We start from the raw sequence: 10,332 nt of genomic DNA, 5'->3' as shown, positions 1-10,332 counted from the left end.
AGAGTTATCTATGAATCTTTTTAACTTAATAGATCATGTCAGTGATTCATTACTTAATGAAAAAAGTAAAGATGCAATCCTAATATTCCTTAGACAACCCAGTCACACTACCTTTGCATGTGCAAAAAAGTTCCAGTTTATCAAATCGTCCAACTACTTATATACTGCCCATTAAATGAGAAGAACACACACAGATAAAGCAGCTTCAAGAACTGGATGGAACTATGGCATGTGACTTTCCGAATCCTGTATTATACAGTTCCCCAATTTGAGATTTCTGAATTTAACACAATCAGATTAGTCCTTTATTTACCACCCTGGCTAACTGCACAGGCGTGGGCAAGCTGTGGTACATTTAATGCATGGTCATAACATTACATAGGGGTATTACATTTGAATTGTTAGCCTATAACATTGTTATGAGTACTTTATCAGTTTAAGGAAAGGAACAATTGCACAGTCCCTAATCCACTCAGCACTAGTCTTTGGGTTTTGCGTTCAATAGAGTTGTTTCTTTAGTCGTTTACTGAAGAAAGCTAGTGGGTTAACCATAGCGAGTATCTGATACAGTGGCCGTGATCGTATAGTGGTTAGTACATTGCGTTGTGGCCGCAATAACCCAGGTTCGAATCCTGGTCACGGCAATATTCGTTTTAAGCTTATGATCATAGTACTAATTAAAACAATGGCGATGGTACTAGTACTACTGGTAATAGTGATATTTATGGTGATGTTACTAATAATTCTATTAGTTCATTCACTAAACTGCCCCTCACCATAAACACCCACTTTGGTTAGTTTAACATTTACATTTTTCGCATTTATTGTTTGTTTTTATATATATTTGGGTTTATATATATTGTATGTATCCTCTGTATATATCACTGAGTTGTGCTTAAGGTTACATTATGATTGTTACCTTTCACTGTAAAACCAGAACTACGTAAATTGTATAACTGGATTGCTTAATTGCCCTATCGCCTGTTTCCTTGTTTCAGCACTGATGATGAAGGTTAATGACACCTTTGAATCACAGCCGCATTAATCTACCTCTTAGTGTGTGTGTGTTGTGTGTGTACACGTATATGTATATATATACATATGTTTGTATGTGCCACACACACATAAATGTGCGAATATATGTGTGTGTGTGTGTGTGTGTGTGTGTGTGTGTAGTTTAGTTTAGTTTAGTCCTTTATTTACCACCCTGGCAAACTGCACAGGCGTGGGCAAGCTGTGGTACATTTAATGTATGGTCATAACATTACATAGGGATATTACATTTGAATGTTTAGCCTATAACATTGTTATGAATACTTTATCAGTTTAAGGAAAGGAACAATTGCAGTCCTTTATCCAATCAGCACTAGTCTTTGGGTTTTGCGTTCTATAGAGTTGTTTCTTTAGTCGTTTACTGAAGAAAACTAGTGGGTTAACCATAGCGAGTATCTGATACAGTGGCCGTGATCGTATAGTGGTTAGTACGTTGCGTTGTGGCCGCAATAACCCAGGTTCGAGTCCTGGTCACGGCAATATTCGTTTTAAGCTTATGATCATAGTACTACTTAAAACAATGACGATGGTACTAGTACTACTGGTAATGGTGATATTTATAGTGATGATACTAATAATTCTAATAGTTCATTCACTAAACTGCCCTTACTATAAACACCCACTTTGGTTAGTTTAACACTTACTTTTTCGTATTTATTTTTTTTTTTTTTTAAATATATGTATCCTCTGTATATATCACTGAGTTGTGCCTAAGGTTACATTATGATTGTTACCTTTCACTGTAAAACCAGAACTATGTAATTTGTATAATTGGATTGCCTAATTGTCCTATCACCTGGTTCCTTGTTTCAGCACTGATGATGAAGGTTAATGGCACCTTTGAATCACAACCACATTGATCTACCTCTTCGTGTGTGTGTGTGTGTGTGTGTGTGCACGTATATGTATATATATACATATGTGTATATGCCAGACACACAGAAACACACACATATGTGTGTGTGTATATATATATGTAGTTTAGTTTAGTTTAGTCCTTTATGTACTACCCTGGCTTACTGCACAGGCGTGGGCAAGCTGTGGTACATTTAATGCATGGTCATAACATTACATAGGGATATTACATTTGAATGTTTAGCCTATAACATTGTTATGAGTACTTTATCAGTTTAAGGAAAGGAACAATTGCACAGTCCCTTATCCACTCAGCACTAGTCTTTGGGTTTTGCGTTCTATAGAGTTGTTTTCTTTAGTCGTATACTGAAGAAAGCTAGTGGGTTAACCAAAGCAAGTATCTGATACAGTGGCCGTGATCGTATAGTGGTTAGTACATTGCGTTGTGGCCGCAATAACCCAGGTTCGAATCCTGGTCACGGCAATATTCGTTTTAAGTTTATGATCATAGTTCTAATTAAAACAATGGCGATGGTACTAGTACTACTGGTAATGGTGATATTTATAGTGATGATACTAATAAATCTATTGGGTCATTCACTAAACTGCCCCTCACCATAAACACCCACTTTGGTTAGTTTAACACTTACATTTTTCGTATTTAGTATTTATATATATATATATATTTGGGTTTATATATATTGTATGTATCCTCTGTATAAATCACTGAGTTGTGCCTAAGGTTACATTATGATTGTTTCCTTTCACTGTAAAACCAGAACTACGCAGTTTGTATAATTGGATTGCCTAATTGCCCTATCACCTGGTTCCTTGTTTCAACACTGATGATGAAGGTTTATGACACCTTTGAACCACAGCCGCATTAATCTACCTCTTCGTGTGTGGGTATGGGCACACGTATATGTATATATATGCCTATGTGTGTATATGCCACACACATATATGTGTGTGTGTGTATATATAGTTTAGTTTAGTTTAGTCCTTTATTTACCACCCTGGTTAACTACACAGGCTTGGGTGAGCTGTGGTACATTTAATGCAAGGTTATAACATTACATAGGGGTATTACATTTGATTTTTTTTTTTTTTTTTTTTTTTTTTTTTGCCTATAACATTGTTATGAGAACTTTATCAGTTTAAGGAAAGGAACAATTGCACAGTCCTTTATCCACTCAGAACTAGTCTTTGGGTTTTGCGTTCTATAGAGTTGTTTTCTTTAGTCGTTTACTGAAGAAAGCTAGTGGGTTAACCATAGCGAGTATCTGATACAGTGGCCGTGATCGTATAGTGGTCAGTACATTGCGTTGTGGCCGCAATAACCCAGGTTCGAATCCTGGTCACGGCAATATTCGTTTTAAGCTTATGATCATAGTAATAATTAAAGCAATGGCGATGGTACTAGCACTACTGGTAATGGTGATACTTATAGTGATGATACTAATAATTCTATTAGTTCATTCACTTTCTTCAGTCGTTTACTGAAGAAAGCTAGTAGGTTAACCATAGCAAGTATCTGATACAGTGGCCGTGATCGTATAGTGGTTAGTACACTGCCCCTCACCATAAATACCCACTTTTGTTAGTGTAACACTTACATTTTTCGGATTTATTGTTTGTTTTTATATATATTTGGGTTTATATATATTGTATGTATCCTCTGTATATATCATTGAATTGTGCTTAAGGTTACATTATGATTGTTACCTTTCATTGTAAAACCAGAACTACGCAATTTGTATAATTGGATTACCTAATTGCCCTATCGCCTGGTTCCTTGTTTCAGCACTGAAGGTTTATGACACCTATGAATCACAACCGCATTAATCTACCTCTTCGTGTGTGTGTGTGTGTGTGTGTGTGTGTGTGTGTGTGTGTGTGTGTGCACGTATATGTATATATATACATATGTGTGTATATGCCACACACACATATATGTGTATATATATATATATATAGTTTAATTTAGTCTTTTATTTACCACCCTGGCTAACTGCACAGGCGTGGGCAAGCTGTGGTACATTTAATGCATGGTCATAACATTACATAGGGGTATTACATTTGAATGTTTGGCCTATAACATTGTTATGAGTACTTTATCAGTTTAAGGAAAGGAACAATTGCACAGTCCTTTATCCAATCAGCACTAGTCTTTGGGTTTTACGTTCAACAATGTTATTTTCTTTAGTCGTTTACTGAAGAAAGCTAGTGGCTTAACCATAGCGAGTATCTGATACAGTGGCCGTGATCGTATAGTGGTTAGTACATTGCGTTGTGGCCGCAATAACCCAGGTTCGAATCCTGGTCACGGCAATATTCGTTTTAAGTTTATGATCATAGTACTAATTAAAACAATGGCGATGGTACTAGTACTACTGGTAAAGGTGATATTTATAGTGACGATACTAATAATTTTATTAGTTCATTAACTAAACTGCCCCTCACCATAAACACCCACTTTGGTTAGTTTAACACTTACATTTTTCGTATTTATTGTTTGTTTTTATATATATTTGGGTTTATATATATTGTATGTATCCTCTGTATATATCACTGAGTTGTGCTTAAGGTTACATTATGGATGTAACCTTTCACTGTAAAACCAGAACTACGTAATTTGTATAATTGGATTGCCTAATTGCCCTATCGCCTGGTTCCTTGTTTTAGCACTGAAGGTTTATGACACCTATAAATCACAACCGCATTAATCTACCTCTTCGTGTGTGTGTGTGTGTGTGCACATGTATATTTATATATATATATATATATATATATATATATATATATATATATGTGTGTGTGTGTGTGTGTGTGTGTGTGTGTGTGTGTGTGTGTGTATGCCACACACACACAAACACACACACATATATATGTGTGTATGTGTATATATATATAGTTTAGTTTAGTTTAGTCCCTATTTACCACCCTGGCTAACTGCACAGGCGTGGGCAAGCTGTGGTACATTTAATGCATGGTCATAACATTACATAGCGGTATTACATTGAATTGTAGCCTATAACATTGTTATGAGTACTTTATCAGTTTAAGGAAAGGAACAATTGCACAGTCCTTCATCCACTCATCTGTCGCGCCGGCATATAGCTTGGGCGTGGGAAAGCATTAATACATTTGATATGCGGTTATGTGATACTACATTCTAAATATAGGATACAACATAAGTATATCTTCTAAGACATCAGATGATATGAAGTAGTTACATAGTTCTCGGTACCTCATGCTAGGTGGTCTGAAAGGCTGTAACACATGGCACTCTGAAATATAATGTACAAGTGTTCGCTTATATTCTTCATTACACAGTTTACACTTACTTTCTTCGACATTACAAACTGTACTGACCTGCCAATACAACCGGTCATAGTGCTTTATGCTACAGCTTTCAGGGCGTTGAGAATTAATCAACTCAGTCAAGTCCTCTCTGAAGGAAGCTTTAATGATATATAAAATCCTAGAAAGAGGTATCCCAAGATCTATATCCACACTTTGTTTGTCACATGCTGACTTTGCTAGGCGATCAGTATGATCATGCCTAAGGATTCCAACATGCGATGGAATCCATACAAAACGTATATTATGGCCTCGTTCTTTTGCACGATACACTGATGTCGTTTGCAATATTTCCTGCACCTTGGTCTAGAGTGTTCAGAGCCTGGAGAGCACTCTGTGAATCGCAGAAAAGGACCCCTGAGCCTTGATTCAATAGAAATTCGGTGGCCATGAGTATTCCTGCCAACTCAGTTTGCATAGTGCTAGCCCAGTCATGAACCCTCCTACAATCCTGGTGCTGGAAAATATTGTTTTTATATACAACAAAAGCGCATCCTGCTCTGCTCCCAGACTGCAAGGATCCGTCAGTGTAGCATTCATATGCATTGGAAAAGGTTTCTAGATGCTCATTTATAATTGCAAGTGCATACTGCTTAAGTATAGTAGGGGGGACACTGTCTTTTTTGGGGGCAGTCGTGTAATATACACTTATGTCCGACATTTTCCACGGTGGTACAAAACGTCCATGTAGGGTCTTAGTTATAGGTATGTTCAGCTGAGATAAGTGTTTACACGTTACTTGTACCTATGAATCGGTGTTGTCATTCAAAGTTAGCTCTTTTATTCTGTGTTTTAGTTGTCTTTTGAACTCTGTACAACGGAGGGGTTCTTTAATTGATTTGACACTAAATGTGGTATTTATGTATAATATTCTTTCATAATCAGAAGGCAAATTAAGTTCTGTTCTCATATTCACAATCCTTGTTATTGTAGGGGCACCAAGAATGATCCTCATGGCTTCACTTTGTGCACTTTCTAGACTAGTCAACTCTGAACAATACTAGGTGCAATGCATGGTAATCTATGACCGACCTTATGTATGACAAGTAAAAGGGTCTCGCAATATTAACATTAATACCATGGTCTTTGCCGACCAGTGTCCTAAGTGGCTTCAGCCGCTCCCACAGCCTTTTCTTCAGGTTTCTAATGAACTCTGAATCATTAACAATCACCCTGAAGTATTTGTATTGATGACAAAGATCTAGCTCAACGTCATTTATATGAAACCTTATATGAAGCCACACTCGGTAGCTCTTGCAGAAAGTATATCTAGAATCTCTTGCATTCCCTCCTCGGATGAGGATTTAATACAAATGCCATCGGCATAGCAAATCATGGAGTCATTGCCTGCAAGTGGTATATCGCCCAGTAATCTATGCATTAGGATATTAAATAGCATGGGACTAAGTACGCCTCCTTGAGGTGTGCCGAGTTCAAATACTTTTGTATGAGTACTCGTAATGCCCCCGATGAGAACCTGAGCATCGATTCGATAGATACATTTGAATCCATGTTAACAGTTTTCCCTGAATACCAAAGCTAGCTAGTTGCCCAAGGATAATTTCCCTGTTTGCAATATCAAAAGCAGATTTAAGATCAAGAAATACGGTTTGCATGCCTGGGTTTGAAATTGTTAAGTACTCTGCAAAACAGTGATGACTGCTACGCCCTGAGAGAAATCCATACAGTCTGGGGGATAACTTAGCACTTATGCGATACATGAGCCTGTTCAGAGTTATTTTCTCAAGTACTTTGCACAGACAGGAGGTCAAGGAAATGGGTCTGTATTTATCAGTATTGGGTTTGGGTATAGGAATGATTAAGCTTTTAGTCCAGGAGCTTAGGAGGATTCCTTGTAATAGGCTGAGTCTATACAGGTGTAAAAGTGGGTTGTCTGATACCTGAGCAATGTGGCGAAGGACGCTGTAAGTAATGCCGTCCTCGCCAGGGGCGGTTGCCTTACCTTTCAGAAGGGCATTGCTCAGTTTCCACTCGGTTATTTCGACAAAGTCGGAGGGATCAATAGCAGCACATGCTATTGCTATATTGAAATGTCTATCTATTTTCGACTTGTTGAGCTGATTTTTTATCCCTTGTGGAAGTGAGTGTACCTGAGAATTTCCAGCCCACTGCTCTAGCAGCATATTAGCCTGTTTCTCCATACTTCAGCTATAGAAGTTTGACTCTTGATACTTTGCAGGAGTTTTTAATTCTCTGAATTCTTTGTTGGCTTTCAGAAACTGCAGAAGATTATCTGTCGTCTTTTTATCTTTATAGCAATTAGCAAGCTCCTGAACCCGTTTATGTTCCTTGGCCAGAATTGGGTCATTGATCCACCTCGGTGCACGGGAGGTCTGGGGCCTCTTTTTCTTTGAGAGTTTTCGTGAACAGACCCATGTAGTAGTTAGTGACAACTTTGATTAGATCCTGAGAAAATTTCTCAACAGTTGTTACTTCATAGGTGTTATACCAGTCATAGACCCGTGTCTTGAAGTGATGCTCCAGGCCCGGTGGGATGGTTATTCGGAGCCTTGGTGATCTAGGGGCTGAGTCGCTGTCTACAGTATAATCTGTTCGTATTGCAAAGTGGTCACTAACTAACTCTCGCACCAGTGAAGTACAGACATTACCATGAACTAAATTTTTGCCAAATACATAATCTAACCTGCCACCTCCCAAATGAGTCTCTGCTTCTGTGTCATATATTGTCAGTGATCTAATATTGATAAAATGTTTGAATTCTTCCCCATTTATATTACGTTGGTTGTCTCCAAAGTGGGGATGCCTTGCATTGAAGTCGCCCATACATAACGTGCTTTGGTTGTGAAAATTGGGGAGAGAACTAGCCAGAAATTTGGAGTATCTGGCATATACATTAAATTATAAAATTGAACATCAGTGTTCTCAAACTTTTTAACTAATTTATGCGGTAGTGTTACCTTCACATATGTCAACAATCCAGTCATGGCTGTATTCACATATGAAAAATATCCCTGAATTAATTGCAGGTGCTATTTTCATCTTAGCAGCAAAAGGTTCTTGCACGCAAATAACATCAGTATTATCTTTACGGATATAAAACGCTAGGTCATTCAGCCTAGGCTGTATACTACGTATATTCCATTATATAAATTTGATTGTGCGTTTATCCATAAGTGAGTAGTGCTCTAGTACGCAAGTAAGTGAATTCTGACGATGGATATCCGAAGAGTTTTACAACCACCCTGCCTATCAGGGAAGGAAGAGCAACACGATGTTGGGATGGTAGGTACTGTTTTTCGGTTGAAATATTACTCATAACACAATAGTTGAAAGAGTCAAAGGTTTTTTTGATGAAGATAGATGTATTTGCATCAGAAAGTATCATGCTAAAGAATCCGGCATTGTGAAGGACAGGAAGTCACAACAGTAATCCTATGTCCTTATGTGTATGTGTTTCATTTCATTTATGCTAGGATACATAATATTTAGCCTCAATACCGGTTTGTGAAGCAGATTGGTTCAATATATAACGAAACATCATAGTATGGCATATAGTAACAAAATTATTCAGCTGGATACTGTTTCTACTCAGATTCCTTGTGTTCATTTCTACAGTTGGTAGACTTTCCTTCCTTCAGTGATATATCCCTTTTATGAAGACAGTAATCCTATTCCTCCAATAACAAATGTAATCCTGCCAAAAATCGTCTCTCCTGTGGTGGAGGCACAGGCATCTCCAACGGACTCCCAGGATGAGGTGTGCACAAAGGAACATCGTCAGGAACTATTGATACCATTAGCGTTTGTGAAGCAGGAAAGTCTCTAGAAACCTGAGAAACAAGCGTGATATCCATATCAAAAGAAACGTGAAAGAAGGGAGTTACGTCGTGGTCATCGGACATATGCATACATATAGACATGTATGCATATATATATAAACATGTATGCATATATATATAAACATATATGCATATATACATATAAACATGTATGTTTATATACATATAAACATGTATGCATATATACATATAAGCATGTATGCTTATTTACAAATAAACATGTATGCATATATACATATAAACATGTATGCATATATACATATAAACATGTATGCATATATACATATAAACATGTATACATATATACATATAAACATGTATACATATATACATATAAACATGTATACATATATACATATAAACATGTATACATATATACATATAAACATGTATACATATAAACATATACATATAAACATGTATACATATATACATGTATGCATATATACATATACACATGTATGCATATATACATATACACATGTATGCATATATACATATAAACATGTATGCATATATACATATACATGTATGAATATATACATATACACATGTGAGCATATATACATATACACATGTGAGCATATATACATATACACATGTGTGCATATATACATATAAACATATATGCATGTATACATATACACATGTATGTATGTATACACATACAAATATGCAAACATTTATGCATACATACATTTAACATGCATGTATAATACACATACATATATGCAAACATTTATGCATACATACATTTAACATGCATGTATGTATACACATATAAATATGCAACATTTATGCATACATACATTTAACATGCATGTAGGTATACACATATAAATATGCAAACATTTATGCATACAGACATTTAACATGCATGTATGTATACACATAAATATGCAAACATTTATGCATACAGACATTTGACATGTATGTATGTATACACATATAAATATGCAAACATATATGCATACAGACATTTAACATGCATGTATGTATACACATATAAATATGCAAACATTTATGCATACAGACATTTAACATGCATGTATGTATACACATATAAATATGCAAACATTTATGCATACAGACATTTAACATGCATGTATGTATACACAAGCAAATATACATAAGTGTATATTCAAGAACCTGGAAGATTTTTGTCCAGGTTCTTGAAACTTAGGAAAACAACCAGATAGTTAGAATTGTGTTTTTTATAGGAATTTAAATATATTTCTTG

The 10,332-nt window shown here is 36.2% G+C and overlaps 5 non-coding genes across 5 annotated transcripts; all 5 read left to right on the top strand.

The window, feature by feature from the left end:
• Window positions 1-572: 572 nt before the first annotated feature.
• On the top strand, window positions 573-644 carry Trnah-gug. The gene has a single exon. It is a non-coding gene; the product is annotated as a tRNA-His (tRNA).
• An 816-nt stretch (window positions 645-1,460) lies between these two features.
• Window positions 1,461-1,532, top strand: Trnah-gug. Its single transcript has one exon. It is a non-coding gene; the product is annotated as a tRNA-His (tRNA).
• Window positions 1,533-2,320: 788 nt separating this feature from the next.
• Window positions 2,321-2,392, top strand: Trnah-gug. The gene has a single exon. It is a non-coding gene; the product is annotated as a tRNA-His (tRNA).
• An 810-nt stretch (window positions 2,393-3,202) lies between these two features.
• Trnah-gug lies at window positions 3,203-3,274 on the top strand. The gene has a single exon. It is a non-coding gene; the product is annotated as a tRNA-His (tRNA).
• Window positions 3,275-4,167: 893 nt separating this feature from the next.
• Trnah-gug lies at window positions 4,168-4,239 on the top strand. The gene has a single exon. It is a non-coding gene; the product is annotated as a tRNA-His (tRNA).
• Window positions 4,240-10,332: the final 6,093 nt, after the last annotated feature.

This window comes from Penaeus chinensis, chromosome 24 (assembly GCF_019202785.1).
Source record: "Penaeus chinensis breed Huanghai No. 1 chromosome 24, ASM1920278v2, whole genome shotgun sequence".
NCBI lineage: Eukaryota > Metazoa > Arthropoda > Malacostraca > Decapoda > Penaeidae > Penaeus > Penaeus chinensis.
This window is presented reverse-complemented; position numbering and strand designations above follow the sequence as displayed.